This window comes from Panthera uncia, chromosome X (genome assembly GCF_023721935.1).
Source record: "Panthera uncia isolate 11264 chromosome X, Puncia_PCG_1.0, whole genome shotgun sequence".
In the NCBI taxonomy this organism is placed as follows: Eukaryota; Metazoa; Chordata; class Mammalia; order Carnivora; family Felidae; genus Panthera; species Panthera uncia.
Window position 1 is genome coordinate 111033322 of NC_064817.1, and position 17008 is coordinate 111050329.

At 44.2% G+C, this 17008-nt stretch overlaps 1 non-coding gene across 1 annotated transcript; it reads left to right on the forward strand.

The window, feature by feature from the left end:
* Positions 1-3516: 3516 nt before the first annotated feature.
* Positions 3517-3589, forward strand: TRNAQ-CUG (transfer RNA glutamine (anticodon CUG)). Its single transcript has one exon. It is a non-coding gene; the product is annotated as a tRNA-Gln (tRNA).
* Positions 3590-17008: the final 13419 nt, after the last annotated feature.

Here is a 17008-nt window from a genome sequence, read left to right on the forward strand (position 1 = left end):
AAAAAAAATTAAAGAGAAAGACAAAGAAAAGGTGTGCGTTAGATGTCTTGGATCAGTCCGGAATCAAGCTTGTCAACGGAGCCTTGTTCGGGGTGGTCCCTTTAGTTGTTAACCCTGTCCTTGTGGATGTGACACTGCCGCTTCAAGGAGCCACGCTGAGAGCTGGGCGAAAGCAAACTCCTCTTGCAGTTCATGGCACTTAAAGACCTTGAGGCTTATTTAAGTGCATTTAGTTCAGATATTACCTCCTTTCTGCCTTGACCTTGTGTACTTACTCCTCAGTGAATGGACCAGCTTGCGGTTCTGAGTGCAGCAATTAAAAGCCCCGGCTTTGGAATCACACAGACTTGGTTTGTGGTTCGGACAGTTTAAAAGCTGCGCGTGGCCTTGAGCAGGTCATGTGACCTTTGAGGTTCAGGTTCCAAGTGTGCAAATCGGTCATAGCCATCCCAGTTTGCGAAGGTTGCCGTGGTGATTAACCAATACAGTGTTTGTAAAGTGCCTCGTGTGCCTTAGACACCGAGCAGTAGTTCTGTTCCTGTTGTTCAGGCGGTACACATCAGCCTTTGTCCGTTTAATTTCCCTGGCTGGGCGGCAGCAGACGAAACAGACGCGCAAAAACTGAATTGCTTCCCTTTTGTGAAAATGTGGCATTCCACCTCTGTGATCACCTTACTGGTTCACTTTCATACCGTCGCCATCCACTTTTTTCTCTGCCCCCTGCATCTCTTCTCCACCTCATAGGGTTGTCGTGACAGGCACAGGAGGCGGTGGGCACTTAGCAGACGCCTCGACAGATGCTCATGGCTCTTGAACCGTTGGCTGTTTTCGGCCGACAGCCCCGTTTAACCGAAGAGGCACAGAGAAGTTACGGAACCTGGCAAGGGTACGGAGCCCGTAGGTGGCACAGACGGAATTTGAACCCGGATGGTCGGGTGCTAGCACCTATGCTTCGAATCTCTGCACTGCATGACCCCTAAGTCCACCTGAACCCTTGATAAAGAGCCTGCACACTTCCCAGGTACTGTTTTGGGCGAAGCAGAAATTATCGCTGTGTGCTGCAACCACATGCTTCTTCATAAGTAACTGAAGAAGTAGCCGGTCGCCCGCTGAGATGAGGTCTTGCTTATGTGCACAGCCCAGGCGGTAATGCTCTTACGGCCGAACTGGCCATTATCCCCACCACTGTACCCTTCTTTAGGCCTTTCTTTCCCTCCTCAGGTGAAGTCTTTGCTGGGTCCTGTCGTCTCTGAAGGTTGCTGCCCCAAGGCCACAGCTTTCTTCCGTACGAGACTGCCCCACACAACACATCTCTGTGTGAAAGGTGGCACAAAAGAGGTCTGGAAAAGAAGCGGCTTCAAATGTTCTATTGCAGCGTTCTGGCCAAAGGGCTAATTGGCATTTTTATTCCGAAGGGGGGAAAATTGCCTAATAGCAAGAATCAGCGAGCACTCCCACGCCAAACTGTTCATTCCCGTTTCAGCTCAGAGGCCTCGCTCGGGCGGGGGAGCCGGCTCCTGTTTGCGCCGCGTTTCGTGTGCTAGAGTTAGGCCGACGCGGTTGAAATGTCGCGTAGAGGCCAGTGAAAATCACTAAGCAGTTCCATCTTGGTTTTTTTTGTTCTGTCTTTTTATGTCGAGATATTTTATGCCACCAACAGTACATGCAGTTAAACCTCAAACTCCCATCACCTGCCTACATTAAGCGCAGAAAATGGGGCTGAGGTTTTTGCCGAGTCTCCTGCACGTATATTTGCTGTAATCTGACCAGATGATTTGAGAGTTTTAGGCGTCACTGAAAAATTGGGTGATTTTTCTGAGCTGAGTGCAAGGCGGATGGCGGCGATTTCTACCTTAACTCATCCAGTGGACGAGCTGCGAGTCGAATCTCTCAGGAGCAGAGAGCGGGAGGGGTAGAGGTGGAGGTGAATGAGAGTAAATGGAGCGAGGCTGTTAGTGGCACAGATTCACCTCTGGCACCTTGGGGAAAAACGGACTTTTTGACACAAATGTCAAGTTGTCTGTTTAATTTGATTCTTTTCTAAAGGATGGGAGTAAAGAGAAGGTATGTCCCTGCAGGTAATTTCCTTTCATGATGTGTCATCCTGTAGCCCTGGCCTAGCCACGGGCCTCCGAAATGCGAGGCCTACGATGAAGGTTCCAGCGGGTTAGAGGATGGCAAAGCCACGTGGGTTGCAGATGAGGTTATGTCCTTAGCATGTGTCGTGACTTAAGACAGACATCGTCTTCGTACGTTGTCATTCATCGAATTGCGCGGCCCTAGATTTACACGGTTCTACATTCATGCTGTTCCTTCCACTTGAAAGGCACGACCTCACCTATTTTCCTCCCCATTTTCCATGTCCAAATGCTACCTCTTCTTCAAATCACAGTTCAAACCCACACGACAGTGGATTCTGCAAGTTGGTAACCACCTCTTTCTCTTTCTTGCGGCCCTGGAATGTGTTACTTGTATCTCTGTCGAGATCCTGGCCACTCTTTACTCTGTCACCCTTGTGGGGCAGGCTGCTGTGTTCACTGCTACGGCCATAAGCTCCTTATCCTTCACCCTGCCTGCACAGGGCTTGGTTCAAAGGATGGGCTCAATGTGTGTGTTGAATAAATGAATGAATGAATGAATTTCAGGCTGAAGAAATAGGCCTACGTGCTTGATATCGACACCATGCTGAGTTACCCCCAGCCACCCATCAGGAAGATGCCGAATACCTCCCAGACTTGACTGCGCTGAGCAGAGGGCGGTTGGAAGCTTCAGCAAGATTCCTTCCCTGTTGGCATAACCTGGGGTTTTCCGCTCTGTTGCCCTACACTGCCTGGCCCTTCAGAGCTCAGGGTCTCCTGTGAAGAAGAGTGCTTTCACAGAAAACAAGAAATGCCCCCACCAGAGGCATTTCTTCAGTGCCAGTTAGTTACACATGGTGCTACGCGAGGGTCTCTGACAAAAGGGTCATGTAGACCCAGCTTCTGCTGCCCGAACACCGCGTTGATGCAAACACATGCACCAATGAGAGAATTAAACCACCTAGCTGACATACGGGTTTATAGTGTGGATGTTAGGTTGGTGAATGCCTGGGAGAAGTTGGGAGAAGACTCGGGGAAGCAAGTTATGGATCTTGCATCCAAGTGCAGGTACTGGATTCTGTTTCATTTCTACAGGTTCTGCCTTCTTCCTCTTCTCACTGAAGAAAGCACTTTACTAGTGCTGGCATCCTATGAGTGTGGCTTCCCTACAACCCTGGCCCTGGGACAGAATGAACATTCACTGTCTAGGGTTAAGAGAAATGGGTGCAGACCAAAACATAACGTCTTGGGATTTGTCAGACGGGAACTTTTGCTTTAAAAATGGAGATCTTTAGGGGCGCCTGCCTGGCTCAGTGGGAGGAGCCTGCAACTCTTGATCTCAGTGGCATGAGCTGAGCCCCACGTGGGGTGTGGAGATCACATAAATAAATAAAACATTAAAGAAAATGAAAAAGTAACGATGGAGATCTTTGGGAGCACCTGGCTGGCTCAGTCGGTAGAGCGTGGGACTCTGGATCTCAGGGTTGTGAGTTCAAGCCCCATGTTGGATATAGAGTCACTTAAAAATAAAATCTCCATTTTTAAATATTATTTTTTAAAATAATGACTGCTTTACTTTGCATAATCCAAAATTATCTGTATAAATATATGATTGAATTTTATAAGCACCAACTTTTTGATATTTTAAAAGAATTAAAATTGAACAGATTTCAGATTTCCGTCTTAAGCTGCCCCACTTAGTTATAAAGAATAGCAATTTTGTTATTCTTTGTAACTAATGTTTTCATTATTATTTTTTAAATATAATTTATTGTCAAATTGGTTCCCCAAAAATAAAATCTTTAAAAAAATAAAATTAAAAAAAAATGGAGATCTTTGGAACTCAATGAAAAAAATTAAAAGACAGCATTTGTTCAGATGGTATATGGGTTCGAGCCCTCATTCTGCCATCTGCTCTGCATGAGGCAGCTGGCATGTCGCTTTTACCTTCCTGGGACTCAGCACTCTGTCTCTAAACTAAAGGGTTAAACCAAAGGGTTAGACTATATCATCTAGGGTCTCTGTGTATTTCACATAAACTGGGTATTAGCTGATTGGTTTCTCATTAATTACAGAATGCTTCTCTTCATTCCAAGGGATTTGGTGGGGGATTTTTTTGTTTCTCTTAAGTTTGGGAATGCTTGTAGGATATCTTGGCTTCCCTTTATTGGGTTCGTGTTTTGTATTCTATAGCCCCAAAGCAATTTATTACAATAGACCTCGCTGCGTGGGATTTTTTTGGAGGGGGGATCTTTTTAAAAATTTTAATTCCAGTGTAATTAACATACAGTGTTATATTAGTTTCAGGTGTACAATATAGTGATTCAACAACTCTATACCTTAGTCAGTGCTCATCACAAGTGTATTCTTAATCCCCTTCACCTATTTCACCCATCTCCCACCCACCAGTTAGGTAGTTTTTAAAAATTTTTTTAAGTTTATTCATTTTGAGAGAGAGAGAGAGAGAGAGAGAGAGAGTAAATCATGTGGGAGGGGCAGAGAGAGAGGGAGAGAGAGGATGCCAAGCAGGCTCCACACTATCAGCGTAGAGCCTAACGTGAGGCTTGAACTCACGAACCTGAGATCATGACCTGAGCCAAAACCAAGAGTTGGACGCTTAACTGACTGAGCCACCCAGGCGCCCCTGGGTAGGGTTTTATTTCATGGAATACAATATAGAGAGAAAACTTTCTACGTTTATCATAATTTAACAGTATTGAACTACCTGTGCCTTTTTCCAAAGTTGGAACATCATTAATGGAAAAAAGAGGCCATAAATACCCTCTTGCACTGTTCAGTTTGTAACAAAGAGCATTTGAAAATTTTTTCAGGGGTAGGTGTAGAGGTGGTGATTTTCTGCTCATAGAAAGTACTTGGTAGATGATTTTTGAGTCTACTCCTTGCTCTCAAGGCCAAACATCTAGAATTCAGTGTCTGTCAGGAATATCCACTAGTTTTTTGTCAGAGGATTCGGCCACCTGTTTGAATGTTAACTAGTTACTTAGAATACCTCCCGAATGGCTTTGAAACCCTTGCAAGTACGTCATCCATCCATCTATCCATCCATCCAACAAATGGTTACTAAGCACTACTCTGTGCCAAACACCGTTCTAATACAACAAGGAACACCACAGATTGGAATCTGTGACCCCACAGGGCTTATATTCTAGTGGGGGCAGTGGATAGACAATAACCAAAATAAAGAAGAAAGCATATAGTGTGTCATATGGGGGTAAACACTGTGCAGAAAAATAAAGCCAGGAAAGCGGGTGGGGAATGGTGGCGGCAGGGACAGCAATTCTCTATTTGCTTAACCTATTTTGGAAGAAGCTGACATTTGAAGCAATATGAAGTGTGGTCCCAAATATGGGCTCTGGAGCCAGAGTTCCTGGGTACATGCAGATGCAGGTTCCAGCGTTTATGAATTGTGTGACTTTGAGTGAGTTATTTCCACTTTAGACACCCCAGAGTCTTTGCACTTGCTTTCTCCTCTGCCCGGATAGTTCTTCCCCTAGATCCTCATTTTGCACTTAGGCCCATGCTCAAGTCTCCTTATGAGAGAGGAGCGTTCCTTCGCTGCACTGTTCTGAATAGCCCTGTCCCTCCATCATTTCCTTACCCTCACTGTGGTTAACAAGTGATAGTTCTTGAATCTGATGCCCCTTACTGGGATGCCAAGCCTCATAGGCAGGTTTCCTGTTGGGTGAACAAGTCCTGCTTTGGATTCATTTTAAATCGATCTCTGACAAATTTCAAGGGCTATCACCTTGTTTCAGGAGTCCAGCATTGAGTTTATGAGCCTGGATTTCTGCATGAGTTTGTAAGCCTTGCCCTGAAACCAGCTCTCGTCTTCTCTGCCTTTGCGCGTTTGGACTAAAGGATCTAGCTCTTTGGAGCAGATCCTCACACCCTCACACATTTGCCACCCCCATCTCCCCTCCAGGGTTACTGTGCGTTTCGCTGGGTCTTTGTATGCTGCATCAATAGGGTTCGAGTTAGGAGAGCTTTCCTCAATTCTATCTTAAAATCTTAAAAAAATTATTTCATCGTAAACACTTTTGTTGTCGAAATTATTAATGACCATGTAGAGTTGATGAAACTAACTTCTGGTGGTCCATAGCATCTGCTTCTTGCCAACCCACCCTGCACACCCCACCTGCCCACTCTAAGCACAACATAGCAGGTCTGGATTGACTTTCCTGAGCTCTCCCCCTTTCCAGGCAGAAGTTGAGGCAGTGACGAGAGCCTCTATTGATCCCTCCGACTCTCACCCAACCCTGAGGTTTGTCTCTTCAAAGTTCATCTAATTTGCTTAAAAATTAACTATTCTGTCAACGGTCTATTTTGGGACTGGAGGTATGTTTGCTTCTATAGTGTCTTTCAAAATTCCTTGCACACAGTAGGTGCCCGGTAAATGTTTGCTAATTGAATGAACCAACAAACCAACCAACCAACCAACCAACCAATAAATGTTGAAATCTTACTAGGCAGTTTGACTAATTTTCCATGCCTACTAAGCCACTCCCTGCACGTGGCTTAAATGAGCTAGTTGCTGTCACATTATATGGCTGTATTTGAGTTTCTTCCTAAGTGGCTTCCTGATGCTGCTCTCTTTCTGCCAACCTGGAGAAAGTCAGTGGGCAAGCCCAACAGAGGAGATGATGTTTCTTTCCCGCAACGGGTCCCACACCTCAATCGGAACCTGAAGCACAGCATTTTGTTCTTGCGTCTACATTGCTGTTCGCATGGGCCGCATTCACTCATTCCACAAATATTTATTGAGTTCCTACCATGTATCTGGCACTGATTCTAAACCCTAGACATAGAGCTTTGAACAAAGCATATGTGGCTCCTGTCTTCCCATCTGCTTAGAGAGACAGACAGTAAACACACCCAAATAAATACATCAGGACACTATCAAAAGTGGTAAGTACTAGGAATGGGTTGAAGGGATTGAAAGTGAATGGGAGCCTACTGTAGGCTGTGTTTAAGGAAAGTTTCCCTGAGGAGGTGACACTTCAAGTGAGATCTGAAAGACAAGAAGGAAGTAATCGCGCAAAGATCTGAAAGAAGGACATTGCAGGCAGAGGGACCACCCAAGGCAAAGGCTTGCTTGCTTGTTTGTTTATTTAAAGTTTATTTATTTAGATTTAGTAATCTCTACACCCAGCATGGGGCTGGAACTCATGACCCTGAGATCCAGAGCCACATGCTCTCCTGACGGAGCCAGCCAGGTGTCCCCAAAGGCTTTATTTAAGGCGTAAGAGAGGAGTACAAAGAAGAGTGGGTGGCTAGACCATAGTAGGTGAGGAGGAGATGATAAGTAATGAGGCCGGTGAGGTAGGTGGGAGTCAGATCACAAAGGAACTTCTACTTCATGGTAAGGAGTCTAGCTTCCATGCTAAGTATTATGGGAAACCATTGGGGGAGGTGCCTCAAGTGGAGCAGTGCCATGATCACATTTTTATTTTGCAGTGATCACTGCGCCCTTCATGAGGAAAATGGATCATAGAGGGGCAAGAGTGGGAATAGGCGACAGGTTACGAAGTTTTTAAAGTAGTCGAAGCAATAAATGGTAGCTCAGGCAAGAGTGATGGTAGTGGAACTGGTGAGAAGTCAGGTTTTGTATATATTTTTGAGGGTAGAGCCATCGGGAATTGCTGATGGGTTAGATATGGGAGCAAAAGGAAAGAGAAGAATCGAGTAGGTTCTTTTCAGCTTGAGCAACTGGGTGGATGGTGATGTTATTCAATGAGAAAGGGCAAAATGGGAAAGAATTTGTTTAGATAGGGCATCAAGTTTTATTTTGCTCTTAAGTTTGAGGTGTTTAGATACCCATGTGGAGGTATTGTCTGGTCATGTTTTAAATATGCCCACAGTGGACAGGAGAGAAGTCAGAACTGTGTCTTCATTCATTCATTTAGAAATATTTATTGATCACCCATTGGGGCACCTGGGTGGCTCAGTACATTAAGTGTCCAACTTCGGCTAAGGTCATGATTTCATGGTTCGTGAGATCGAGCCCCGCATCGGGCTCCGTGCTGACAGTGCAGAGCCCGCTTGGGAGTCTCTCTCTCTTCCTCTCCCTCTGCCCCTCAAAATAAGTGAATTAATTAAATAATAACTTATCTCAAAATAAATAAATTTAGAAATATTTATTGAGCACCTACTATGTGCCAGGTACCAATAAGGTCACTAGAGATACAGTGTTGAACAAAACAGACAGTCTCTGCCCATGTGGAACTCACTAGAAAGTGAGTGGTTTCAGATGGCTGAGAAACAGTGAAGCATATGAGCAAGACCAATTCAGAATATGATAACTGCTATGAAGAAAATAAAACAGGGTGGATTATAGAGGGTCTTTCTAGAGTCTTTTTTTAAATAAGTTTTTTTAAAAAGTTTTACTTAATCCTGTACCCCCTGTGGGGCTCAAACTCATGACCCAGACATCAAGAGTCACGCACTCCCCCGACTGAGCCGGCCACATACCTTGGTCTTTTTAGGGTCTTAACTGTTTGTTCAGTGTTAGTATTTTATTTAGTAACAAGAATAAAAAGAATCCATTTGGTACTGCTGTGTTTTAGGCCATATGCTAAATCTAATCCCAGAGAGATGAAAAAGATACAGATAACCTTCAGCCTCAAGGAGGCCCGTCTGGAGGAGGAATCCTGTGAAAAATTAAGATACGGGGCAAAATGAAATGAGTGCTTTTACAAGGAGTGGTACTTTGTAAGGACTTCTGGGGAATTAGGGAAGAGTTCACGGAGGAATTTGAATTGGGTCTTGAATGGGTTGCAGTTTCAGGGAGGCAGACATTCCTGAGAGCTGTGGTTGTCCTACGGCACCGGGGCTGCCTCTAGAAGTGTCATCAGGGGTGTTTGAGCCTGGGGTGGGTGCCTACTTGGCTGAGATGGAGTGGAGACGATTTACACATTAAGCGGAGTTACAGTTGAATCGTGTGAACAGCTTTGCAGAGGGCGGAAGAGGTGCCTCAAGGACAAAAGAGAATAACTGGTTTGCGGCACTTCCTCCACTGCAGCATCATAGCCTCTCGGGTGTGTGATTGGTCATGAAATCACATGTGAGTCTCTTTTGTATTTCATGTATGCGATGCTTTCTGGATCATAGCGACCACAGGTGGCACAAGGATGCATTAGTTACAACACGTGATTTTATTAGGCCCCTCTGTAAGCTAGAGTGGCCATGGTTGTCAGAGGCCACAAATATTTGAACTAACCTGTTTTAAAGGAGTGTACGTTTTGACTTCATACTGTGAGCGATTTATAGTCTACAGCCTACTTAGAGAGCCCATCTTTTGTCGGTTTTACGTGTAAGTCTCGTTCTAGCTTCATTCTTTCAGGGCTTCCAGGCCGTTTCTATTCTTAGTTCCAGAGGAAATGAAGTTATTTGGCTTGGTATTTAGACCTAAGGCCTGGGTCTGGCCCCAGCTGCCCTTGCAGATAGCCTACAGATCCCTGGCTTCTCGCTCTCCCAGGTTCCGTTGTTGAAATTGCTTTCCCTAGGCTCACTTCTTAGATTGCCATCTTTTGATAGTTTCTTAAAGTTGAACAATGTTTTCCTGGAGTATTCCGAGCTAGAGAACTTCACTTTCTAATTCAACTGGTACTGCTGATAAACATTGTAGGTCACACAAGAGAAAACCAAACTGATCTTTAAGTTAGTATTTCTCCTCAGCCACAAAAACATGAAACAATTCGTACTGGAAACTCTGTGTCTGGTTCCTCCTTCGTCCCTTCTTCTCCTTCGTCCCAAAAGAAAAAAAAAAAAAAAAAAAAAAGAAAAGAAAATGCTATGTTTTCAACGATTTTATTCTTCTGAAACGACTGTATGTGAGTTACGAAGCTCAGATGTTGAGGTAGAACATCAAGGCCCAGAAACTTCATTGGAAGTCTGCGGCCTAATCCAGCGTTCGCAAAAACTTCTCAGCATCAAAATTAATTCAGTAAAGTAGGTTAAATGCCATTTGGTCTGTGTGTGTATATGTGTTGAGTAGGGAAGGTGTTTACGAGCGACCGACCCCACGAAGATGGACTTTTAAGACTCAGAGAGGTTAAGGGTTCTGAGAGAAAGACAGGAGAAGAGGAGAGAGCTAAGAGTGGGCCGGAGGAGGGAGGACCTGCCCAGGGCATCGCCGTCATCAGACAGAGCTGTTCTGGGTCCTCTTGCTTGATTTCGGAGTAGGCCCCTGCGGGGGGCCACATGTCCTTCTGCAATCTTTGCCTCTCCAGCTCACCTTAACTACTCCTGTTCTTCTCTTGGAGTCGTATTTTGGAGCTGTAGACCTGCAGACCTCCTCTTCCTAGGCTGAATGTTTGGCCACTAAAGCAGCACATCATAGGAACTATGCGTGCGCCTCTCTTCGTGACGGGCCACGTGTGGACAACCACGTTAGAACATGGAAAAGCATCTTTTGGCAGAGGGCTCGCAGCACCTAGAAACCCCCATCCTACAGGGAAAAAAAACCCAACTAGCTAAAAATAAACCCATCAAACCCAGACCTAGAGACTCTGTTACTCTTCTTTCAACCCTACGGGGAGTACAGGAAATTGTTTATTTTTCTTTCCAAGTTGTGATTACCTATAAGCTCAGCTCGCAAAGACAATAGGCCTGCCCAAAAGTTGCTTTAAAAGATTTTTTTTCTTGGACAATGAACATCCTAATAAAAAAGCAAGCTATAGGCAAATAAAGTCATTTCTGTTTCTGCAAATCACGTTTATAAGCACCACAAATACATTTCAATTGCTAAAGGAAGCAGTAGGTAAAAATGTGTAGTCAAATACTTCCTGTTCACTACCGACACATACATATTTTTCTAGTACATTGCTCAATTGTGAAATCAGGGGGAAAGCATGTAATAAACATTTTTTTGCAGCAAATTTTAGTAAAATATCTGTAAAAAGAAGACCAAATATACCAATGTTGAATATTACAATGTATTTGATTAATTTTTTCTTCTTTTAATACAAAATTGTCAGATAATCTTGTCCTGCAAAAATACTACATTTTAAAATTCAGTGTGGTGCTATCAGGCACCCCCGGTCTCTTCGAGCTATAACTGGTCCCGAGCTCGTGCGGCTTGTCAAAATTTAATGAGAGGGCCCGTTCTAAAATAATTGAATTTTCATATCAGAACGAACCAGGATTACTCAGACAATAAAATTGCTGAGTCCTGTACTGTTACCGGCAAATACCTTTTGCTTTGCTCATGAAATCAGTATGTAAATGTTCAGGGTTTGTATTTAAGGCATCTTAGGCATTTGGAGTTGTAGTACTAGCAATAATTTCAAATGGTGCCGGTGATAAGTAGCTGGTTTTTTATAATGTTCAAAGTGTAATTTGTTTGGTGAATCAGGATAAGCATTTGGTTTATATTTTATATAAATGTTAATGCATTTGCAGTTTAATTATGTTTCTTAACTTTTAACATTTCAGAAGTCAAATTTCAAGACTAGTCCATCAGATTGTCTTGCTTTCACAACATTGTGAAAAATGGGAGCACCCCCGTGCAGTGAGTTGGAAAAGTAAGAGGTGCCTGTAAAGTTCGTGATGGTATGTTTTGGGAGCTGGGAGCACTGATAATGAAGTGAGAGGAATGCCATGCCTTAGGCGTGCCCTCCCCCATAACACTGAGTATTTTGAGACACAGCTTTGGACCTGAGAGCCCTCTATCAACAGCAAGGAAGACACCTCCAGGGAGTGGCTAATTTATTTCTTTTATGATAGTTGAGTTGGAGAGCAAGTATGAATAAAGTAGTATAATTTCAGAAATTAACGAGAGTTTCTGTAACATTCCAGTGATTGAGGATATCAGGACAGAAAGGAGCTCTCACTAGTGTGGTGGAAGAAGTGGGTTTAAAAAGTTATCTTCCATTATTCTTCTTTTAAAAATGATCTGCAGGCTTTTAGCCTTTAAGCAAATGTATACTCACCCAAAAGCTGGCTCTGTAATTTGGAAGAGATGACAACATTTGTCCAAACCATGATTTTTTTTTTTTTTTTCACATCTCCTTCATGACATGGCTTGCTTTAGAGGGGAGAGGACCGGATAATGCGGCCTTAGAGGCAGGAGACCTAGCTTCGGCTTTCATTCCCATTGTCAGACACTGTCCCAAACATTTTGCATCCATGTACTCGTTTAACCCTCACAGCACCCCTATGTTATAGACATTGTCATCATCCTCATTTTGCATATAAGGAAAAGGAGAAATTGAGGGACGTGTCCGTCCCCACTCACGTGGCTGGTGAGTGGCAGAGTCCAGGAAAATTGGCTCAAGAACCTATGCTCCTTTCATTTTTAATTTTTATTATGGAACTTTTCAATAGTTAATGAGATGTTGCTATTTTTATTTCACTTACTATCCCTCACCCTTCCAAATATTGTTTTTCTAAATGTTTATTCACTTTTGAGAGAGAGAGAGAGTGGGGGAGGGGCAGAGAGAGTGGGGGGTACAGAGGATCCGAAGCAAGCTCCACCCTGACGGCAGAGGACCAGATGTGGGGCTTGAACTCATGAACCCTGAGATCATGACCCAAGCTGAAGTCAGTCACTCAACCGACTGAACCACCTGGGCACCCCCCAAATATTTTTTAATGTGTGTGGAGCAAATCTCAAACATTTCACTGCACCTGTAAATAACTCAATATGTTTGTCTACCGGATAAACTTTAAAAAATATAACCAAAGTGCCATTATGAGATCTAACACAATTCACAGTAATTCCATAATACCGTCTAATATCCAGTCCATATGAAAATGTTTCCGATTGTCTAAAGTTTTTCATTTGTTCCGTTGGTTTGCCTAAACCATTATCAAAGATCCACTCATTGCATTTAGAAATTATGTTACTGTGTTCCTCTTAGTGTAAAATGGCCCCTACCTTTTTCTTCCCCTACCTCTACCATTTTTTATTTTTTAAAAATGGATTCATTTGAACTGTGGAACGTCCCACATTCTGGATTTGAGCAGTTGATTCTTTTTGGTGCAGTTTAACTTGTTCTTCCTTTCCTGGTATTTTTTTTTTTTATACTCACAAGTTGATGTAGATGGTTGATTAAAGTGTGTGTGTGTGTGTGTGTGTGTGTGTGTGTGTGTGCGAGCACACTTTTGAGACTTGTTCGTAGTTACTGATGTGTACTTCCTATTGGATCACATCAGGAGGCACATAATGTCTGGCTGTTATTGCTAAAAAGTGATGCACACTTTCCTCAGTGGGTTCAGGGGATGTTGGCCTGATTCAGCCTATGAAGTTTTCCCCATCAACTTTTCTCCTAATGGTTTCATCATCCATAGTGATTGTTCCCTAGATCCGTTATTTTCTTGACAGTTGCAAAATGGTGATTTCTGGATTTTTTTTGTTCTTCCACGAAGAACTTTCCCTCATCAACTATTTGGCTGCTCTGAGGCACAGATTATAAAGGAGCCACAGAGTAAATGTTTAATTTTTATTCTCTATTTTTGAATTTTTATTGTGATGGGTTAGTGTCTTAGCAACTTCCAACACTGACCAATGATACTTTATTTTAGTATTATTTAAAAACTTGTGGATTTTTAGGGGCACCTGGGTGGCTCAGTTGGTTAAGTGTCTGGCTCAGGTCATGATCTCATGGTTCGTGGGATCGAGCCCTGCGTCGGGCTCTGAGCTGACAGAGCAGAGTCTGCTTGGGATTCTCTTTCTCTCCTTCTCTCTCTGTCTCTCCCTGACTCACGTGTGCATGCGTGCGCTTTCTCAAAATAAATAAGCATTTAAAAAAATGAAAATGAAAACGTGGATTTTTAAGTATATTGTGCTTCAGTATATTACAGTAAATGTTTTTGATGCTTTAACTGACCCATTTTGGGCCTAAGGGAGCTGCAGCGGGCTCTTGTATCTTTTTGACATGACCCCAGTGATCTTTGAAAGCATACTTGCTTTCTGGCCCGACAAGGTATACGAGGGCATTTTGTCCATTTCATTCCTCAAACCCAGAATTAGCCATTTCCCCGGGAAGTTCTGGTTCCTTTTGCTGAGAATTGTCACTTAGAAATCACAGTCTCGGTGCTACTCATGCTACTGGATGGTCACTGCTTGTAGACTTTTCAGTGGAGAAAGCTAGGAAATACGTACTTTAGAGAAAGAGAATGATAAATCACGAGTTCATCTTGATATTTCCAATTTAAGTATAAGATTTCAGGACTTTCACTTAAATTCTTTGATTTTATATTTCAGTCTCTTTTTTTCTTACGCTCAGAATCTGGATTCCTAGTGATAGTATATGCATTTGCTTTATCTTACAGTTGACATTAGGTAATTTAAAAATGACACTACCGATAATACTATTAACAGTAAGATAGCTTTACGTTTCCTACTCTCTGAACTCTATGCTGAATGGCCTCTCAGTAAAATGGGAATTATGGTCCTGGATCCGCCTGAAGTTTGTGTGTGGAAGTGGGTGGTCTGGTGAGGCCCCTCCTTCTGTGAAATTTCTTATAAATCAGTTTGTCTTTAGACAGTTTCAAAAATATTTGAGATGGTTGGAATGCTTGTGTTGGAGCCAGCAGGTCCTAGTTCCAAGCTCTTCATTAGGCTTTGAGTCAGAAGTTATAATGATCTTTTACTATAAGAATATACCCCTGCAGATACTACAAAGCAAGCCAACATCACACAAAAAGCTCAATTTAAGGATAATATAGGATAACTTACGTATTGTGTATTTCTGGTATATAAACCACCTTCATATATGTTGGCTCATTTGACCCTCATGTGTCCCCTAGGTGGCAGGCACCATTATTATCGCTGTTTTCCAAATGGGGATCAGAGGGGTCAAGTACTAGCCCAAAGTCCCACAGCTGGCAGGTGGCAGAGCAGGAGTCCTCGGCCACGATTCTGAGGTCTTCGGACTCACAGTCTAACGGTCCTTCTTACACATCAAGACAGTCAACGCGTCCTAGGATGATGTCTGCAGCTCAGGAGGGGTGGGCCCTTTTAGTTCCCTGGGACATTCTCCGGAGAAGGTCTGATGGTCCTTTCCTTTGGTGGCTCTTAAGTGATCAGGTGCAGGGCCCAAGGTGGGGACTTGAGTGCCCCTCATCTTTAATGTTTCCGGCGTGCTCCCTTTCCCATTCCAGCTTGCCTGTTTGAGTTGTTTTCACGGAGAAGGAGGAGATCTGGTGAAACGCCTTCCTTCAGCTCAGAATGTAACTCCGCGGTGGCCATGCCTGTCCGTGGCTACTCCACGTGCCAGTGTCGCCAGGAGGCGCGGTGAGGGACTGCCCTCCTCTCTTTTCTCCCTCCTGTATTAGATGGAGAGTTCGGGTCATTTCATATTGGTGATTACTCAGCCACAAAAGAGCAATAGTTTTTCCGGTGTCACCCAGACCTACTGGAACGCTAACTTACTTCCCCTCGAAAACTTCTTGTGTCCTGACGGCAACTGTAGCTTCCCTGAAATTTATGAAGCCTCGGAGAAATACGGGCATTAACCACAAAATATAGCCAAGTGCATAAAGCAGCGGGTCTGTATTCTACCAACTTGCCCCAAGGAGCTGGAGAGTGTCTGAATTGGACCTGAAGGGAAGAACTTTGGAATGTTTGAGGGTCCTCCACATCCGTTGTGTGCCTGGAGTTGGAGCCAGTTGGAGGAGAGAGAGAAATATCCCCGCCATGTGCACCTGCCTCTGCTGTGCCAGCGCCCCTCCCCACTTCTCAAATCCTAACTTCATCCATGTACTCCTTTGGGAAGGTTACTTAAGCTTTCTGTGCATCGCTTCTCTTATCTGCGAAACCTACCTCATCTGCTTGTGAGGATCAAAGAGGGAACTTCATAACGACGTAACAGAGCTCAGAGCTCGGCACGTAGCAATCACTCAACTGCTGAACTTTATTACCCTCAGTGTCATTGTTCTTGATTCCTGTCACTTGCATCATCTTCGTCAAAACGATATATTATCCAGGCCTCAAACCCATAGAGTGCTACAACTCACGAGTAGCAGTTGGACCGTTCACTCCCCCATTTTGGCTACCTCATTAAAAAGTGCGAGTGTTTCTTGAATAACGAGCACTAGTTACAAATGTGCCCCCACCCAAACCTGCCAACAGCCTCCAGGTTATTCCCTCCGCTCCCACTCTCCAGGGTGTCAACAACATCCTCATCATCTTCCTTAACCTCCTTTTTACAGTAAAATGCCTCAAGAGAATTGTTTGGATTCATTCTTTCCGATTCCTCCTCCCCCCCTCACACTTGAACCTACTCTAGGGAGGCTTCACCTCCTACCACTGAAAGTACTGTGGTCAGTGTCACTAATGACTTCCATATCCCTTCATGTTGCCGCCTGTTAGTCAATGGTGGGATGCCCCACACCCACTCCTCTTGTCTACATAGTCTATTTCAGTGACCTCATCCGGTCCTTGACTAAATACTGCCCGACCTCCACTTTCCTGTTGATAAATAATCACAGGCTGTGGGGCGTGTCCATTAAGGTCCTGAAATATTGCAGGGAGGCAGGAGAGGGTCTCACTCGTCACCAAGGCTGCCCCTTGCGCTGCCATCCTGCCTTTCCCTCCTGTGGATCCTGCAGCCCTTTCGTATTCTCCCCCCCCACCCCCGCCACCCCCGCTCCCCTCAAGCCCCAGGCTCTCCTGTAGCAGAGGCCCTCACTTTGTCTGGAGCATCCAACCTCCCCAAATTTCTCTCCTGCATTTTCCTAATGAACCTGTGCCCTCAAAAGTCACTGATGACTCCCTCCCTGGCCAAATGCAGTGGCTTGTGCATTCTTCTTCCATGAACTCAAAGGTGGCATTTCTTATTTTCTTGCTGGGTGGAGAGGATTTTGCCAGTGGCGGCGTGGACAGGGTCGGGGAGATGCCCAAAAGTCATTCAGCACCCAGCCCTGTGGATACCTTTAGGGATCAGACTAGGTCAATATGTAAACAA